General features: G+C 41.7%; 1 protein-coding gene across 2 annotated transcripts in view; it reads right to left on the reverse strand.

Annotated features, from left to right (window-relative positions):
* The window catches only part of ece2a (endothelin converting enzyme 2a), a 104,523-nt gene that overhangs the window by 2,734 nt on the left and 80,803 nt on the right, over window positions 1-20,986 (reverse strand). The gene's annotated exons all lie outside the window — the stretch shown is intronic.

Genomic DNA, 20,986 nt, shown 5'->3' on the forward strand with positions numbered 1-20,986 from the left:
AATTGTTTGCTTTGACATAACCACCTCATAAAACCGATCATGGGAAAGCTGATAGTTACTAAGGACAGCGTCCAAAACAAACTCACAGTGGCTGGTAATAAGCTGGTGTACAGTCTGAGCTCAGAATGAGCTGCAGTCAGTGAGCTGTTGTGAACCTGCTGCCAAAACCCACCGATGACTAAAGTCTGCTGAACACATCACCACTGAAAACATACTGTTGTGAAGCAACAAAAAACAACCTTTCACCAAAATATGAGGAGGAGTCATCCAAACAACTTCAGACTCAACACTGCACTTCCTCGGGTCCCCGAAACAACACACCCAATACACCTGCTAAGTGTGAACTAGATCGGATGAACAGTTGTCGACAAAAGCAAGGGATAGACACACATAGATTTCTTCATTTACAAGTGAGATAGAGTCAAAACAAAACAGTGAGACATTCAGATATATTCACATTACCCAGCATGAGTCCATTTGTAAATTTTTGTATTTGGAAGAATAGGGTTATGCTGAAGTCTTGGCTCATTTGATTGTTCACTGCATCTCTCTACTAAATCTATAAGTGTATTTGTTCTTCGCCCATTCCAGCAACTGTTCATCAGATCCACTTTAAACTTGGCGGTTGTATCCCTAAGTTAAAGTGTGCAGATTGGGATTCATGTCTAAAACTTCAAATCATGCCTTTCATGATGTTGCCTGGCAACAGGGGCAACTTAGGCTCCGGCCATGTGTAGCCAGAAGGCCGCTGAAGGTGCTGTTGTGAAGGCGTATTAGAAAACAACTTTTTGGCAAAATTTGAGGACCACGCTTCTAAATGACTTCAAACTTGTCACTGCACTTTCTCGGGTATCCGGCAACACATCTGTTAAGTGTGAGGTAGATTGGACTGATGGTTCTAAAGAAAGGGACAGAACAGACACACACACACACACACACACAGACACACAACTACAAGCATAGAGACTCCTTCACTTCACTAAGATGTTTGTGTTTTTACTTTCATCTCTTGACAGGAGTTGAATCAGTCAGTCAGGCTGCTTGATGTGCAAGTCTGCATGTCTATAGTCATCCATAACATCCTTCTCTGAGTGAATCTGTTTACTTGTATCTTTGACAAAACATAATTCCAGGTTAAGACTAACTTGCAGATGGATTGAACTTTGAAAATAAAACCTGTGTTGTAATATATCACAGTTTTCTAAGGTAAGGTTTGTTGTAAGAAGCAATCTAAATTAAACCCAAATGTGAGACATTATATCGCTATGGTTATTTGAGATTAAATTCCACCTGTGTCACAAGCAACCGCTCCTGCACATCTGTAAAATACCCAAGTTATCAAGCAGGTACACACATCAAATCGCAGTGAGCCAAAGCTGACTTTAGGCTCTTGAGTTTTTCAGTCCACAGTGCCTGCTGCTTAACCATGCAGTCTGATAACACGGAGCGACAGCACGACAACTGTGAGTTTCTCTTCATATGAATAATTTTTGGTCTGGTTCCTGCACCATCCCAGCGTGATTATCCTTCGTGTGAGATACACGTGTGCATCAGGACATAGAAAGCTTCATGAGAGGACTGCAGAGTGTGGGCCAACGTAACAGACACACATAGACGAAATATGAGGACTGGCACAAACACACATTTAGTTTGGCTTTGGCAAGAGTTTCTCCAGAGACAGAAGTGTGTGTGGGAGTGCAGGGACAGAGTCTGCAGAACACTGAGCTGCGAGCAACAAAGTTTTTCTATTTCATACATCAAATGTGCCAACAGGGTCAATATATTGTTTGAAGACACTGTTAAAGAACAATTACAGACATACAGTGTATTTAAGTGTGACAAGTAGGTGTAAACCTGCTATTAAGTAATAATTGGCTGTCAGAGTGGAGGATTTGAGTTACATGAAGTGGAAATCATGAATCCACTGACTTTAGAAAGCCTGAGAAACGACTTGCACTTAAGCCTTTTGACTTGAAATAACTTCCCCAGCAACAGCGGTTAAAAAACTAAAAAGTGCAAGAAATCATTGTTCTAACAAAAAACATATTTTAAATCAGGCTGTCAGCAGCCAATCACCAAGCCAATGGCAGTGAACATTAGTTTTACTGACACTAGTCTATAAAACAGTCCTGATAAAATGACTAAACTGGGGTCAACAGAGAGTGATAAATATGCAGCAATCAAAGAGATGGAGCTACAAGGACTGCATCTGATGAAACCCATGAGGTGCAGCTGAAAGCTCTTGAAAAATGTACTAATTGCACCCTGAGGACAAATTGTTCAAATTCGAAATGGTACATGAGCAGTAACTGTCACATGGACTCCTTCTGAAAAGACAACAAAATCAAAGCATGTAAAAACTGTTTTGGAAACATCGTTTGAAACTAATTCATAAAGTCTTAACCCTCTCAATCTCAACTGGCTGCTTTTTGCACTGTCACATTTAAACTCAGTATGAACTCAATTTTCATTGCAAAGAAAGTCTTGCAAGTTCTTGTAAAGAGCACAACCATGGCTAGAAGAAGAGAGAATTAAAAATGTATTTATATACTAAAACAAAGTTATAATGACATAAATCCCCAGGAAAAGAAAAAACTATAAAGTTGACATTCCTTGACTGTTCATTTTACAAATGAGTGCTGCCAAGAAGCTTCCTCATATCATGATGCTGCCACCACCATGCTTCATGGTGGGGATGGTGTATTTGTAATGATGCATAGTGTTTGTTATCTGCCCAACATATCATCTGGTGGCCAAAAACCTCAAGAACCATCTTTCAGTTGGTTACATCCAGTTTTTCCCTAGAAATTATAAATTTCTCACTATGTATATTTCTTAATTTGTTTCCATACCTTCTCCTATTTGCTCGTTGCAAGCACAGCCTGCAGTTCGGCCCAGTTCAACTGAAAAGTCCCAGAATTTTTGTCACATGACTGTTTAGGGAGGAGTGCAGGACTTTTTTGTTTGTTTTTTTCGGATATCTGGTTAGTGGAAATGTTTATTTTTGGCAATAATTAAAAATGAGACACATAGAATGAAGTGATTCTAAGCTCAGATTTTCTAAAGGAAAACAACCAAATCTGACGCATCATAACCGAGGATTTCGTGGAGTGCCAGAAAAATGAAAATCAAACTAATTCTCATATTTCACAATTCTACAGTTTCATTTAACAGATGCTTTTATCCAAAGTGACACACATCTGAGAGTAGACACAACACAAGCAAGGATCTTTTTTTTTTTTTTTTTTCTAAACAGTTTCTGGCCCTGATAAATGGTGCAATTTTGCTGATTTTTCAAACATCCTTTAAAACCCCAACAAAGGGTGTGGGGGTTCGGATGGTTAACGTCATACACTGTACATAGATGTGTAGTGAGAAGCTGCTGCATGGTCTCTCTGGGCGGCTTCACTCTGGTGTTGAGCTCACGTGTGGCTGTCATGAAAGCTTGGATGGTGAAAGTCATGCAGGCAGGACGGAGTGGTTGTGGCCTGTACAGTAAGCTGCAGCGTGGCAGAGCAGCTCCCCTGATGCTGTTTGGCTCTTTGGAGAGAAGAGTTGCTCTGAGATGAGCACGTGTATCATGCTCTTCTCACATGATTCATCTCCACCAGCGAGCAGCCCGAACATGAATTATTCACTCTCTACTGTGACACGGAAGAAAGGCGAGAGGATGGGTGCAGGGGTTGGATATGGGATAAAATAAGGTATCTAGCGCACAGAAAAAGGAAAGTGAAGGGTGATCCAGATGAGGGAGTGCCTGAAAATAAAAAGTGGAAGAGGGGCAGAAGCATGGCTGTCATAAAAATAGAGAGGGTTTAAGACGTTTTTAAAAACCTTTCTTTAACTTTCTTAACTGTTCTTCAGCCAAATGATGTATATTGTACAAAATCAACCATTTCCTAATGTAATCATGTCTGGGCTAAGATGTTTGATCATGCAAACCATAGAAATGGCAACAAAATATATTAGACATTAACATTTTATTAAAAACAGCAACAACAAAAAGCAATGCATCATTACTCTAACATAAAACAAGAAACATTTTGAGTGTGACACATCAAGGTTGCATCTCTTGGTAAGTTTGTGCAAAGAAACATTTTGAATCCAAATAGCAAGAAAAGAGTTTACATCACAGGAACAGCCATAGATGACGATGCATCTGATTTGGGACCCCAAATCTGACAAATGTGAGCTGATATTATGATTTGCAACTTCACAGAACAACACAATCTGTTGACTTAGGGGACCACCTGACTGAACTTTCACCACACATATGCTGATGTAGATTTTTTTTGAAATAATCCATATGACGTATTGTGTATGTGCCAGTATACAACTTTCACAGGGGAAAGCTGTGTAATTTACAGACATTTCGTAAAAGTGGACATCCATGCTGTGGAAAAAACAAGCAACTAGCACTGCACTAAATGGAAATAGATTCAACAGTTTATACGCTGTTACCTTATCGATTTCTACAATATGTACACGATAACTCTGGTGTTGTTAAAAGGTATAAAAAAAAGATAGAAACTGGCGTGAAAACTACCAGGACCATCATCTCTAAATGATGCAAAGAGATGAACTTGCTCATTCATATTCTCCAATTATGAGTAAGACAGCGAGTTATAATTGTTCTCAAAATATTAATGTACTTCAAAACGTCACTAAGTGAATTCAACCATTCAGCGACTGACGAGTCGGCCACTTTCACAACCTGACAAGCACACAGTAACTGAGCTGGGGTGTGTGTATATATATGAAGTAAAAAAATTCCCCTAGAGCACCAAAATTTTCTTTGACTTCAACACACCCCGTTCTGCATCAGTTGTGTTTTATTTCAGTGTAAATATCTAAAATGTTTAGTAACTCAAACTGAAACTACGGCAATAAGCAAACACACATTTCCATTTTTAAAAATATAGTCCATATGGGAAATTTCCTTAGCCTTCCATGTGATTCGTCACTTAGCTTCACCTTAAAGCCAAAGTACAGTACATGTGGAGCCCTCCAGAGGTTTCACTGAATAACTAAACCACAGCAGGAGTAAACAAAGTGCATCATCCTGACTTCACCGCTTCAGCCATTATTCATGACTTTGAGATGTATGGGTGTACTCTCTGTACCTCAGCAGTGTAACTCCAGACCTTATGTCACAGGTGACTGGAAGACTGAGGTCACTGCAACCCAAGACGACACTCAACTGTAGCAAACAAATCAGCTGGAACCGCTGTAGGACTGATTGTTTGACCGCCAGGTTGTCAGCTGGAGGACGGCAGCACATTCTGTTCAAGACCGTTTTATACAAAGTGACATGCAGTCATAAATCGCATTACCCCAGCTCACTTATTGTGTGGACACATTACTGACCCACATTCTCTCTCTCAGCATGGAAACGTATGTATGGATACACGGAAAATTGCTACGAGGAGGTGGGTGCTGCACTGAGCGAGATGAGTCATATTAAAACACATTCTATATGCTTATCAACTAGCGTACTATGACAACAGCTACAACACTATGAATCAATCCAGATAAGTGGTCATTTATGAGGACAAGCAGATACAAAGCGTCTCTAAAAATAACACATACACACAGTCACTCATTGGAGTCAACAGGTGGATGAAGGCTCAGTGGATGTTTTACCAAAACACTGGAGGAGCAGGATTGTATCCATAAAAACACTGAGCCCGTTTTCAACAAATCCACTCTCAGTCAGACATCTATAAGCTGATCCCCAGTGGGCCACAGGGTTCTTCCAAGAGGACAGGGGAAACCACTCTGTTCATCTTCACACACTCTACTGTATTCATTCCCCAACACACACAGACACACAAACACCCATGCATGCACACACACAGCACCATGGCCTGTCCTTAATTATTCAGTGTGGTGGCGGAAGCTTGTGTCTAAGTGACCTGACCTGTCTTGAGTGTACTGAAACAAAGAGGAAATATGAGATCCGGAGTTAAGTTTCCCTTGAGAATTCCCAGGTGTTCCCACTGACACTTGAACAGGAATCATACCATCGGGGGGAGAAGAAATTCTTTCCACAGGGAGCTCAGAGCGACAAGTCACGTACACATTTTTGAAATTTTAAGATCCTCTTGTTAATGTGTCCACATGAGGCTTTTGTACTGTTTGTTGGAAGACACGTCATGAACAAAATAAGCAGTCTATGTCTAAACATTCCACCTTGAAATGTCTTGAATGTCTCAAATACGCAGATTTCGACAGCCAGCATTTCATACATAATGAACCTAAGAAACCAATCATTGTGGCTTTTTCATCGTTTCTCTTCCTCAGAATAGGTGTCTGGTTTAAACATGTATGACTGACTTACTCCACTGAGCCACTTCAAGCAGGCGGGGATTATTTTCATGTTAAAAAAAACAGACATATGTAATTTTGATAGACAGACATGAGTCTTTAGGGGTTTAATCAATGACCATTAAAAGTTTGTTCTCCTTACTCAAAAGGCTTTCAACTCATAGTGCATTTGAAATCAACACTCCTTCAGAATACACTTTTAACATTTTATCCTTAGCTCTAGGGATGACAGTGCCTGTCATTTGGCCTGCTGGCAAGTCATGGTCCCCAGAGGATGAACATATCGACTCCTGGTTTTCTCTAGTGCCACCAGCAGATGTTTTCACTTATTTAATGTAATAGCACAACAGAGACAAGATGAATTGGCACTACATTTTTTACACACATTAATGGTGGTAATGGTGCCCAAAACTTTGATTTAGGACCAAATGAAAACAAAACAATATCCTCATCAGCTGTACTTTGTGTTTAGTGCCAATCAAGCAATTGCTAGAACGCTAACTCCAAAACCAAACTGATTCTGTCACTTTACTCCGCACTTTACAGTCTTTGTTGTTTGATATGCAACCAAACAAACACCTAAAGTCTTATTTACTGAAGATTTAATTTATAAAGATGACATAACTTTTCTAACTTTACAGCGGTGTACTAATACACCGCTGTAAAGTTGACACCATTTTTGTGGTGACCGTAATCTCAACTTGAACTTGTCCAAACCTTTGAAATATTAACTTTGTATTTGTCAGTGGAACTCCTTGCCTGATTTTTCTGCATTAGTCAGAGAAGATAAGCTGTGGATCCAAAGAGAAGGACATTTAATCTTTTCAGTAGTGTCTCTTTCTCCAGGTGTGTATCCTCAGTTTCCCCTATTCACTGCTTTGTCTTTTTGTCCTCACTGGGTCACAATATTACAGTTCATCCTCTGCTATCTCCATTCTTTCCTCTCTGGGCTGAGGAAAGATACTGTACATGAGATAACTGATAGTCTCTGGCGGTAAGATGAGGACAAGGTGGTAGGTGGTCACCACTCAGAGATTTCACTCTGCAGGACCTTCTGGTTGTGTAATCTGGGTTCATCTGAGATCGAAAAGGTAAATTTGTGGCTCCTGAGGCAACGCATGCACACAAAGTCATTCGTTGTCATTCTTTTCAGATCAACAACAATCTCTGAGATGATTTGTGGCAGCCGTTGACATCTTCTGTGCATCAGTTCAACATTTTTGAGATATTAGAAGTAAAAACGAGTATTTAAGAAAAAATACACAACTGGCAAGAAAAACAACACAAGTGGAAAAATGAATAAAACAAATACACACGAGCTGTTGCAAACGAAAATGTTCTGATGTTATGTGCACACAATGCTCTCTATATGGACACAAGGCTAGAACATGAGAGAAGAATTTTAGAAGTAGAGCTAAAATGAAGGCAAGTGAAGGAGTGACAATTTCTTTACATTACAAAAACAGGGAAACCAAAACAGTTTTTGTTCCTTATTTTTTCCATTACAGTAAAATAAAAAACACATTTTATGCTCTAATTTTGTACAAGTAAAACATGCCACACCACACTGAGGTTAAGGTTTAGCTGCTTCCTGGACCAGGTAACAGCAGACAGGGCCTCTGAATGCACCCGACAACAAGTCCTCAAAGCAGGCTGCCAGGGAAGCATTGCTAAGGTGGAGGTTGTCGAGGAAACAAGATTGCTGTTGACCATGAAGCCTATCTCATGAGGGCAACTGCTGATCCCTGTATGCCACAGCCTTCACCAACGGTGGTCCGAGGACGGAGGCAACGATACATCGAGGCAGCCACAGACCAGTACACTTTGGGAGACCTGTGCAGTACCAAACAAGGAGATGCTTGGGGTTTGTACATGCAATCAAACTTTGCATTTCTGTTATGTAACTACCCAGAGATTACCATCCAATGTATTTAAGTGAAACTATTAAACATTCTACTAAACATCATTTTTAGCTTAGCTCTATTGTGTTCGTGTGTCTTGGTGCATTTTCCTGCTGAGGGTGGCAACTGGGAGTGGGGGATTGCTTGAGCTGCAATGCTTAGGCGGGTGGTACATGTCAAACATCCACATCAATGTCAGAACTCAAGGTTTCCCAGCAGATCGTTGCATTACAACAAGTAGATCAATGTTATTCTCCTTCATATGTCAGTGGTCATAATGTTGTGGAGGATTGGTGTGTGGTCACCAGATGAACGTGGAGTGTCAGTAGTGAAAATCAGCATCTTGTCGAGTGCACGTCAAATTGTGTAAGCATCCAGGACGCCTTATGACATTAAAACAAAAAGATTCCATGCCAGAATTTATACAAAAATTTCTTTAACATGTTTTATAATGCTGACCTGTTGAAGCCTAGAGTGCTCCTAAAGCGTGGCGTCAGAGGCTCTTGTAAGTCGGACCAAGCAGGATATGTAGACTAAAAGTTTGATCATGAAAAAAATCTGGATTGTACCACCACAAAGAAGTGACATCAGACCTTTTTAGCCAGCTCCGGAATGCAGCTCGAGGCTACATGAGCTGCTATTAGTAAAGCACAGCTCAATCTCTGATCACATTGTAGAAAACACAATATCTGTTGTTCTGGTGCATCAGATTTAATGCTCTAAAAACAATCTGTCCATCTCCAAAGGCTGCGGCATGCTAAGTTTAAAAAAAAAAAAAGGCCTTTGTTTGTCTGTTCCAACCTGATGATGGAAGCTGAAGTACGGAGGAGGATTAGCGAGGGGCCAGCAGAGGTGGAGGTGGTGCTTTGTGAGTGTGCACACCCACTTCACTGTGGGTGAGGCAGAGCTGATCAGTGGGTAGAGACAACAACAGAGTGCTATCTCTGGACAGCAGACCTGTACGGACCACAGCCTACTGTCTCCGTAAGAGATACTGTACACCTACACACACACACACACACACACACACACACACACACACACACACACACACACACACACACGCAAGAAACAAAGCACACACAGGCACGCTCACTCGCACACCAACACATGCACGGGTGGGTATGTATGTGCAGCTTTCAAACGTGCACGAGCACACACGCACTTGAAGTGGGGCAAAGGAAGACAGCAAGGAGGAGGTGCACTTTTTTATTCAGGTCATATTTTCCTATCATATTTTATAAATTCCCTCCCATCCTCTCTGTGCTTGTTTACTGGTATCATGTACTGTAGCTCCGCAGACCCCCTCACTGCAACTTCCCCCCTCCCTGAAGGAATGTGCATTGGAAATCAAGCGCTTCTCTTCCTTTCCATTTCACCTCACCCGTAGCCCGCAGCCAAGCATGTGGATGGCAAAAACGTGTAAACGTCTTGAAGAAATGAAGAGACGGAGAGGGGGTGAGTGAGAGGAACATGGAGAAATGAAGGAGAGGACAGGGAATAAAGATGGGAGGGGAGGGGAGGGGAGGGGAGGGGAGGGGAGGAGGGGTATCCTAACAAAGCAAATCTGCTCTTCTGCTCTTCCCTCCAGGGATGCAACAGCCTGCTTTGTTTCCTTCATCCCTCCATCTCTCTTTTATCCTTTCCTTTCTCTTCTTCTTTCTCCAAGCTCGTGCCTTCAGGAGCCAAATGAGCAAATGCTCTAAGGCACCATCTGCCCCGAAGTAGCTTAATTTTGTGCATGTCCAAGTATAAATTTACCTAAGCGAGCGGGCTCCTGCTGCATAAGCATCCAAAGGAGCGGGCTTGAAATATAAAAAATAGAATTCTGGCATGGATTTTGTACAATAAAAAGCAGATCTAGTTGCAAAACAGCACAACAAACATGCACAAATCTGACCATACAATTGAATTTACTCAGACTTGTATTCCCACTGGAAGGCTTACAGCACTTGGGAAAGTGATGGATAAGAGAGAAAACGTGAGCACGTTGGATTCCCTCTCCCCTTCCTCCTCTCCACCCTCCCACTCACTGCCTCCTCCCCTCTGTCCACCCACCTTTCCTCCCCGAATTTTCTCTCCTCACCCCATCTCCTCCTCCCACTGACTACACAGCTAAATTATACATCAGAAACCTCTCCTTTCCCCTCCACATATCTATACGCTCTTGCCTTGCTGAGACAAAAATTCCTTGCTTGCGTTCGAATGTGTACATAAAGCTCGCAATGCATGATTCCATATCACAGGTTCAAAATGAAGATTTGTAGGCGCAACACCTATCTGCTCCGATGTACATCTGATAGCATGCTGTGTGGGCTTGTGCAGGCTCGTGCAACTGCTGGAAGACAACAGCATCCTGCCTTTCAAACAGGCGCATCTCTGCCTCTCACACCTTGCGTTGCCATGGAGACAAAAGTTTTGAGCTGGTCACAGTAGCGTATGTAGGTCAGAACGGGACACCTCCTCTCAAAACAAAAACACCAGGCAGCAGAACAGCAAGACTCACGCCTTCATTAGACGAGGAGAGAAAGCAAGAAAGTTGAGATAACGAGTGAGGAAACAGCTCAAACGACACAAAAGTACACCGAATGTCTACTGTGGAAACAAACATCAACACTTTTCTGGGATTTGAGGCTTTTTCAGTGCACTGACAAGCACAACTGTGTGTCAAAAATCTTTCCCAGCAGCCTTATTAGTGGGGTGACTTTAGGTGAATGCAGGAGTTCAGGAAAGACAAGGAATCACTATTTTTTGACACTGAATGTAGCTCTGAACTGGGTCACTGCTGATGCCTTTACAAAGTGCTTCTTCAACGTGAAGGGAGCTGAAAGCTCTTGTGAGGTTGTTTCCCTTAAAATGAGGGAAACTCTTGTCTTCAGGCTAATTTCGAACAGCGTGCTGTGAGAAGCAATGCTAGTGTGCGTGCAGAGTGCAGATCTCCCGTCTAACCGATCAGCATCTTCGCATTCAGCCACCACATTCTCCCCTCATGGCAATCTGGCCTGCCGAGCTAAAATTAAAACCTCTCTTTCTTTTCTTTTCATCAAAAATAACCGTCTCCGGCTTTTATCTCTCCTTTCTTTTTTATCTCTCCCCGCTACCTCCTCACCCTTTCTGCCTTCTCTTCTCCACTGGGGACCAGAGAGAGGTTTGCTTTAATTACTGAACTACTTTTCACACCGGTGGAGAAAGACAGAGGCACACTTCAGACACCCACACCCGCCCACTGTCACGCTCTCAGCATCCCTGCACGTACTCCCCTGTTGGTGTGTCCGTGGACATTTGCTCGTGTTTAATTTCGTGTAAAGACTCCTCTAAAAAAATGCCTCATCCGCGGCGGCCGCTCTGTAGCAGTCACAGATACGAAGCGGCATACCACTGCGGTCAAATATGCTAAATTAATTAAGCAATGTTTGCTATTCTTGGCTCAGTGTGATGAAAAAAATGATGCAGACTTTGTGAAAAAACTTTGTACTGGATAGAAAGGCACAGAGTCAGCGAATGTGTAATTAATAAACTCATCTGCCTTTCAGAAGAGTTTGAAAAAAAAACGGTGAAACTCAGAGGAATAAGAGGAGCAGGGAAACTAGAGCAAAACGTGAGCGGCTGGTACAGTGACACGTTTGGCTTAGAAGCAGGCAGAATACGAGGAGGGTGGGTGTTCCCCTCTTTTTTTGGCTCGCTCAATTTCGCATCCTCTGCACCCGTTTTCTCTGTATCTCAGTCTGACGCTACCTCTTAAAGCCCAGGACACTTCTCCCACTTGCACTTATATGTAATTACCCCTTAAGTTCTTGTGGGTAAACTTGCATCAGCAACAAATGAAGCGTACACCCTGCACAGCAGCTAACGCTTCGTTTTTCACCATAAACTGGAGACAAGTAAGACAGAAATCAACACTCAATCAACACTGACATATATTGTGGATGGACCAAGAGCCAAAACACAAACAACTACATCAATAAAGCGTCTTTCTGTCTTGTTTAATGGCGAGCCAGAGATAAAAAGCTTGGCAGCGGCAGCAGCAGGGGAGAGGCACAGCATGAGAAGGAAGAAGGCAGAAAAGGAAGTTAAAATGGGCCAGTGTGTCTGGCTGCTGAAGGGGTCTCCTGAGGGATGGGGAAGGGGGACAGGACAGACCGGTGGAGGTTCCTGCAGCACACTAACACAGTCCAGTCCGTTCAATGGGCCAGTGGAACGGGGAAGCCACTAAAAATCAGAGTTTCACCTCTGAAGCAGTAATACACAGTTATCCCGGCAGTGCTGGATCAGTTTCTCTCTCTTTGACTCTCTTCCTTTTGAAAGCAAGTAAGTTTGTTTCTACATGAATAAACACACAGCTGTGGTTCAACAGAAAGCAGGAGGTCTATTAAATTCAGAGTCTGATCTGCAGCTCCTCCTGTTCGCATGTCAAACTGTCCTTGGCTGAGACTGAACCCCGTCGGTAGTTACACCTGCACATGGCATGTCAGCCTCACCAGCACTGATGTGTGACTGAAAGGCATATTGTAAAATACTTCATAATTAGACTTCTACAACTGTTCAGCACTTTCTTATTCCCTGAGTCTTGGAAGTTTACATCAAAAAGCTCAGGAGTGGTTTTATGCCATGTTTTAGAGGAGGTGGGCGTCTTCATCCTTCAAGTACGTTTTTATAGTAAAACCGAAAAATACTCCTGGAAAATGTGCACTATGCTGTAGTGAGCTCGTCAAATGCATCATCTATTTTCTTACATTGTAAAACATGGAGTAATAATAGCACTTTGGGTCAGCAAAGGTACAACGAGTAAACAGAAATGTACTCGTGTTGGAGCAAAAAGCAGGTGAGATAGGAAAAGAAGAGTAGCAGCTTTGCAAGTATTTATCTCAGGCCTCAGCAGAACTAACAACAGGATTATAAAGACGAGTTGAAATAGACTTTTTCGGCTTTTTATCAAACATTTTACCTCATTATCCTCTATCCATGAACTCAACCGTGCAACTAAGCAATGCAGTTCAGTTCTTTTTTCAAACTGGCTGTAAACAGAAGAACCTCACGATTTTGGCCCTCCAAGTTCAATCTGACTGATCTCTGCACAAATTGGAGTGAAACTGGTTATTAACAGCCAACATGTCTTCCTCTGTTCCTTTCAGAAACCAGGAGTGTAATTTAGTGTGACCACAGGCACAATAAACATGTTTATGATTTATTGTTATTGCTCTATGGGTTGTGTTTACATTAGTCTGAACACACTACATGTTAGTTTGGACACGTCCACAATGGGTAAGCAATGGATCACAAAAGTCAAAATAGGTCAGATCACATGGTAGCTTTTGAGTCTCTGATCGGCTCATTTTTACATGAACAGGTGCTGCCATGACCATCATTATCAACTGTTTTTACCTTGTTCTGTTCATATAAACCTTACACTGCTTCGTATATTGTCACTGCAGGTCTGCATTGAAGGTAAGGTCATTATTCCTCACCAAGCTTTCAGTGCTGCCTGTCTGTTTGTAAGCAGGATTACACAAAAACTACCAGACATGGTTTACTTTCATAAAAAATGGTAAAATCTGGCACTGGCCTTGGCCGAGATCTGCACTCTTCAAGTGCCCTGCAAGTAACTTGAAAACATAACAGTGGCAGTAAAACTGTATTTCACACTATGGTGGTCAAACTTCCCAATTAATCCACGTTTCACATGTGTGCTGAACCGTGGTCCTTTGCACCACTGCTTCACGTGTCAAGCCCTTGTTTCTTGCTAGTGTGGATGAAGCTGTACACAAGTTCATCACTGCAAACTCTGCCCTGAGAGAATGAGGGCAAAGGTTCACATCAACCCAACGAGCCCACTGAGGCAAACATTCATTTGAGGTGGTGTTCTTTAAAGAAATCACAGCAACTGGCCAATTTATCGAGGACGCTGGTGCATTTACTGTGTCCTTCACAGGTTGACATACAATACCGGTTTTATTGAGAGCTACGCAGAGCACAAGAGGAATCTTCAAGATAGAAATGAAGTGCAGTGCAGACGGGAGGTTCTAGTGCCAGTGTGTTTACTGTATGCATGTTGTGCTGGGTACATAACATTGATTAACTGCCACTGGGTGACTGCAGAGAGAAGTAGAGGTAGAAAACTTCTGCACAGCACAGGACTGTTGCAGACGTAGGCAGGCCAGTTTCCATAACAACGTGAAATAAGATTCTTTTAAAAAAAAAATAAAAAAATCCAAACAACTTCAGCCAATTTATTCTTGAAGTTTGGGTGCAAGAGAACAAGTCTGCTCATGTATTTGTTTTCAGTGATATCCATAACAAATAAATCATTACAGCTATGCATTATTTCCCTGTTGGGTTGTGCACGAGGTCAAATTTAGTAAGACGGTGACCGTGCAAGTGAAAAAGATAATAACAAGGCTAAAAGCAGATATTAAAAGGGGGGTTGGTTTTCAAAATTTTGATTTCATTCTAAAAAACATGATACACAGTGGAAGACTTGAAAAAACTCTGTAGACCATGGAGCATGGGACCTTTGGTTGAATTTATTTGTATAGAGACAAAAAACCCTTTATGACTGCACAGCATGTCAAGAATGTTCTCCAGGAAGGAGGTCTACGTTTTTTGTCAACAATGAAGAAAAGATTGACCAGTCTTGTCAAAGAACCAGGATGGTGAGCTTAAAAAACAGCAAGGTTGCAGTTCACAAAACCATGCAAGTGTTTGGTAGAGCTGTGCAACAAAGTTCTGTAAAGTGATAATACAAGGATCAACCTTAAAAAGAGAGAAAAGCGTTGAATAAAAAGAAATAGTTCATGATCCAAGCACCACCTCATCTGTCAAACATGGTGGTGGCTGTGTTATCGCTTGGGCATGAATGATTGCCAGTTATTTATCATTTCACAGCAGATGGAAGCAAAATCATGATGTAGAGTATTTATATTGTCAGTTTCAAGCCAATGCATCAAAAATCAGTAGACAACATTTCATAATCCAGCAGATGATTTATGATGTCAAACATCTGACCAAAGCCACTGCTAATGGGTTGAAGACTTCAGATAGTCCATCCATCCATCCATCCATCCATCCATCCATCCATCCATCCATCCATCCATCCATCCATCACTTAATCCTCATTAGAGTCGCGTGGGGCTGACGTTGGGCGAAGGCTGGGCTTCAGATAGTCATGAACTGCAAATCATTTTCCACCAAATATTACATTTCATCATACCAATTCCTGCTGATTATGTCTAGTTATGTCTGAAACCCCAAAACCTTCTGCACTCAGTGTTTAAAAAGGCTATTCTTACTATATTGATGTAAACATACTCAAACTAAAGGTGACAATTGTAGTATGACTAATGTACAATCTGTCATTTATTTTAAACTGAGTGTGCTGAAGCACAGAGCCTAAAGAACAAAACCTGTAGAAGTAAATGTGAAACCAAATACAGCTCTGGACTGTATATCATCTGAAGAAGAATTAAAAATTGGAACCAAGGAGATGGACGCACTCGCTTAAGGTTTTTACCATTTCAGATCTGCATTTGTTTTCAGGGCCTTTGATGTCACTTTAGCATTGTTTCAGGCCTCAGGTCCCAAATATTAGGCACTCCAAACTTTAATAGCCATGTTACCAGTCACGGCTGGGAGATTTTGTACTGACGTCAGAAGACTGAAGGAGTCAGTTGGTCTCAAAAGCTGCAGAGTGCAACCTTTTTATTGTTCAGCATGGAGTCACTCTAAAGGAACAAGTGCTGACAAGAGAGAGACCACAACAATATTGTATCTTGTTTAAATGTTACTCAGTGCTTGATGACATGCTGGGCACCTACACCTACACACTGCAATGATTACTTTCCAACACCAGCAATTTAACAAAAATTGACATTTACAGGAATGACAACTGAGCAGCATGCAAATGACTGGAAAACAAATGCCAACATGGAGGATGGAGGAACCCCTACAAACTACAGCATTGATGTAATGTAGAGCTAAGACAACCACAGTCACATGGTTGGTCAACCTGTGCCTGTCTCAGTCGAGAAAAACTGTGCAATCAACGGTTTAAATTTAGAGACGTTGGAGACATGAGAAAAATCCGGCCTCCATTCTTGGATAAGGATAAAGTGTGTTTAAATTTCCTCTGATCTGGACAACACTGCAATTATCTCGCAGTTCTGTCTGGATCCACGATAAGACGCAACGGCTTTTTCGTTCTTTCCTGCCCTCACTGCTCTTCACACAAACACCCGGCTGAGACTCATTAAGCGCTAAATCCTAAAACTGTTCTTTAACTATGCCTCTACTGTCTCATTATACAGCAAGAACACCACACAAGTGCCAGAGCCTTCGCAGCCAGGCAGTCATAGCTGCAGAGGGGAACAAGTGATGGGTTCGAGCTCAGTGTAGTGTGACTGTAGTGTACATGAGGGAGGAGAGGAGAAACTGAAAACACATTAATACAGTGATGACTACAGAGAGAAGGAAGCAGAAAATGGTGGTTGGAACTGCAGTCTGCAACGAGGAAAAGAGTTTTAACCAATCTTACTTACTTGTATCTTTTTACCGTTATGTGTGTACATTTATGGTGTAAATATGCTGCATATACATCGATCCTCTATAACATTAGAAGCACTGACAGATGGAGTGAATAACACAGATTTTATCTTTGCAATGACATCTGTCAAGGAGTGGGATATACAGTATTTGGCAGCAAGTGAGCAGTCAATCCTTGAAGTTGATGTGTTGGAAGCAGGAAAAAAGGGCCAAAATATAGATATCAGTATCTCCAAGAAAACTGATCTTGTAGGGCGTTTACAGCGTGTCATGGTTAGAACCTACCAAAACCCTACACAATATTAGGCGGCTGGTTTTAATGTTGTGGCAGATCAGTGTATTTCCATATGCAACGCTATGCAAATGTTTAAGGGACTAAAAGTAAAATGAGTATTTCAAAAAACAATGCCATAAACCGATAATGTTCTAAACATCGAAAGTACCTAAAACATCTGCACTATTGTACAGTACATGTTGGGAAAACTGTCTCTTTGTAACACAACCATAATCCTCTGGAAAAAGTATTTCCTCTCATTGTCTGATTAGCCCTCTTTTCTCAGGACTGTGTGGGCGTGTACATACTAGACTTTACTGACATCTTCATCACTCTCCTATTAGTTCTGTTGTGTAGACAAAGAACCTTGTTATCATTTTAATTGGTATGAAGAGTTTAGAGAATGTATTTTAATCACAGGGAATTTCTTCTTTGTAGTTTGTCCAACTGATTTTGCAGGTTGTTTCCTCAGACATACAGTAAGTGTATATCTGTCTGTTATCTGTCAGTGTTTTGTCTTCAGGACAAAACACTGACTCGGAGCTCTCCTATGGCAAAGAATTGATTTCACACAAACTCCCAAATCCATAGAACATAGCAGCTAAAGGCTTCCCACAATACAAAAAACATATGATAAATAAAACAATTAAAAGGTACTCTCTGTCAACAATGCTGTTGTAGTGAGATGTAGTGTACCTGGCATCTGGCCAATGAGGGAGTCTGTGAACAGAGTCTGCCCCAAGGCAAACAACATTTACTGGAGGGTGGATGGCTCCAGAAGAGAGTTGGCTCCAGTCTGACATCTCATACTGATGGCTTTGCCCACAATGCCAAAGCCATACAGTGCAGCAGTCTGTGCAGCTGTTGTTCCAGCACACCCGTCGGTGTCAGTAAGACACCTGTTATTAATACTGTATCATGACAAACAGAGTGGGTTGATGTGTGAATGTGGCTGCAGCACTGAGCAGGGTGGAGTTGGAAGCCCACAGTGATTGTCTGACTGCTGGCTGCCTGCAGCTCGCAGGTGTTTTCTGCTTCCACCTGGTCGGACTGGACTCCTACGGTGAGAAGAGTAACAGATGCTGTAGGAGCTGCTGTTGAAATGACTGGAGTGGGACTGAGTCATCGACGGTGAGGTTTTCTTCCAAATTTAACAGCCAGAGGAATCCCCCAACTGTTGTACAGCTGCATCAGCACTGACAGTGCAGAACAGACAAGTTAACAGATTTTTATTATTAGTTTATTTAAGTGATGTTGTGCAGGCTTAGATACTCAAGTTCTCTTTCAAATATATTAACGGACTGCTGCTTCGTATAAGTAAATAAACTAGTGCATGCAGATAAACAGGCAGCTTGGTCGGTAAGCCAGCAAATTCTCCTTAAGTCGATCGCTATGCTGTTGCAACAATAACTAATAAACGGCATTCATTTCTGTGTTTGTCTTTGGTTGGTCACAGTGTTTGAAGATTTAAGTTTATTTGGAAAGCTTGCACTGTGCTTGCCCTGATATGTTATTTTGCCATGAGTCACATTCAATATCAACACGCGGCGAGTGCAAAATTAGCCTGACCCAAAACCAGAATAGAAATAATCATACATGCTATACAGACATAATATCAGAATAACAACCAGACTGGAAAATGACCCACTGTGCCTATGAATGAGTGTAGGACACATGTCAAAACACACGTCACTCATGTATTTCAAAATTAAAGGCCAGAAACTATTCATAAGTGAAACGACATAAATAAAAAAATTAAGGCAATTCATATAATGGCACTTAATTTATACCCTTGAACTGGAGGGGTGCTGTGTGTTGTTAGGAAGTGAAAACCAGGAAACTGCTGAGATGTGACATAAATGTGTAATTTACTTCCACTTCTACAACCTGTTATGGCCACTGGTGATTGTGTGCCGTCTTGATTCTGCGGTGGATTTTTTCGGGCCTTTGTATAGGGAGATGGCCTGTGCAGGCCCAGCTGCAGCTGGTTTGAGAGCCTCTCCAAAACCCCAGCTGCCAGTCATCTCAGCTAATGAGCCTGGAGCTGAAGACCTGCAGTCCAGCCTTTGTCCTCCCCGGATCCCGACCTATCTAGTTGGGCCACCATCCGGTTCCAAACCAACCGGCCGCAGCCATCATCACACATGGAGTGTATAAATCTGCAACCAAACTCTCAGTCAGGGCAGCTGGGATTTAACGTGACCAGTTAGTCCTGGTACCTCTTGAGTCACTGTGTTTTGTTTGGGTACTGTAGGTTCTATAGCCACTGAGGGGTGGTTACCCAGAATATAGCATCTTTTAGCGGCTGCTATTTTGGTGAAGAGCTACAAGTCTAGGTGAAGACTGTAGCTCCTGTTAGCAATCGATTAATTTGGTGAGAAGCTACTTGTGTCTTGCGTGTGTCCTGTAGCCACTGAGGGGTGGTAATTAGCATGTTATGTCTGGTTGGAAATTTGTGTTTTGAGGCACCAGTTTTATGTAGTTAATTCTGTGCACTTGGCACTCCTTTGTATCATTACCTATCCAAAGACATCTGGTTATTTTTGTTACACCCAGCTGACCATAGTGGTTGCATCATAACACAACCCATTTTAGATTTTAAACACTACAAAATGTGTTTTTTTGTAAAGTGCAACTGATTGCTTATTATGACCAATGCTCACTACTATTATTTTGTAATTTAAAAAAAAAAAAAAAAAAAAAAGATCAAATAGAAATCACCATTTGAATTCACCCTCATAGTGGGACACAACAATGCTGTGGAGAAAAAAGGAGCTTTTGCCTGAGAGGCACTGGACATTGAGGATTTATCTGATGCCTAAATACAGCTGTTTGGATGGAGGCTGACATTCCTGCAGCACCTTTTGTAGGACTTTAACATATTGTGATCAGGTTCCTTCTCCACAGTTGTGTTTTGTATTCATTTTCTTGCAATTTCTATTTATTATATTATCAAATAACTTTTTTACGGACTCTTGATTGTTGTCTTTTCTGTGGGACTGATGCTGGCTGGGGCAGAATGACATTTCATTTTTTTGTGAATGCACGTACACAGAGAAATGACAAATAAAGAAATCTTGAATCTGCATAATACAATAAGCACAAGTAGCATCCAATCATATTCTGTAGCATGTATAAAAATGCTGACCAGGCCTAGCTGGTTTTGATTTTGTACCAAGATCTTTGACTTTGAAAGAAGTGGGGACAGAGATGACAGGAGCTTGGTCACACAAACTGCTCATTTGGTTAGTGTTTAACCCTTTGATGCACAACATGGGTCAAAAAGTGGCCCATATTCAATGGAAAATGGGTATCTCTTGACCCACGTTGTGGATCAAAGGGTTAATAAAATGTCATCTGCAATAAGATCAGTAAATCGGCATAGGTAAATATGGCCAAAAAGTGTGTTGAACAGTGCACATCTGTTGACAGTGATGCTCATGCATTAGATAGATACCAAAGATAATGACACACAGAAGAGAAACTTCCTCAGGTGACTCAGAGAGTCAGTGCAGGATGTTATCAGACTGTCAGCAAGAACAGTCCATTGACAATTACATACAGAGAGGCATTATAGCAGTCCAGAAACCTTTCATTAGACAGCCGAATGCACATTTGAGAGTTCAGTAGTGCAAAAACCAGAGGCACTGTTCTACAGAGATGTGGGAAAAAAAAGAAATATGATCAGATGAGTCATCCTTCACCATGTTCTCGTCAGGTGGGTGAGTGCATGAATGGTGCACACCAACAGAGCAGTGCAAGCCTGAATGAATGATCGCTCCAGTGAGAGGATCTGGTGGTTCTGTTTTGCTGTGGGAGATATTTTACTGGCATGGCTTGGGTCTACTTGTCTTCTTAGAGGTAGGAGTCATTCCAAATCAATATAAGGTTGTGTTGGTACACGGAGTAATCTCTTCCAGGAATACAATGCTGCCATCCATACATAAAA

The sequence above is a fragment of the Amphiprion ocellaris genome, chromosome 10, assembly GCF_022539595.1.
Source record: "Amphiprion ocellaris isolate individual 3 ecotype Okinawa chromosome 10, ASM2253959v1, whole genome shotgun sequence".
NCBI lineage: Eukaryota > Metazoa > Chordata > Actinopteri > Pomacentridae > Amphiprion > Amphiprion ocellaris.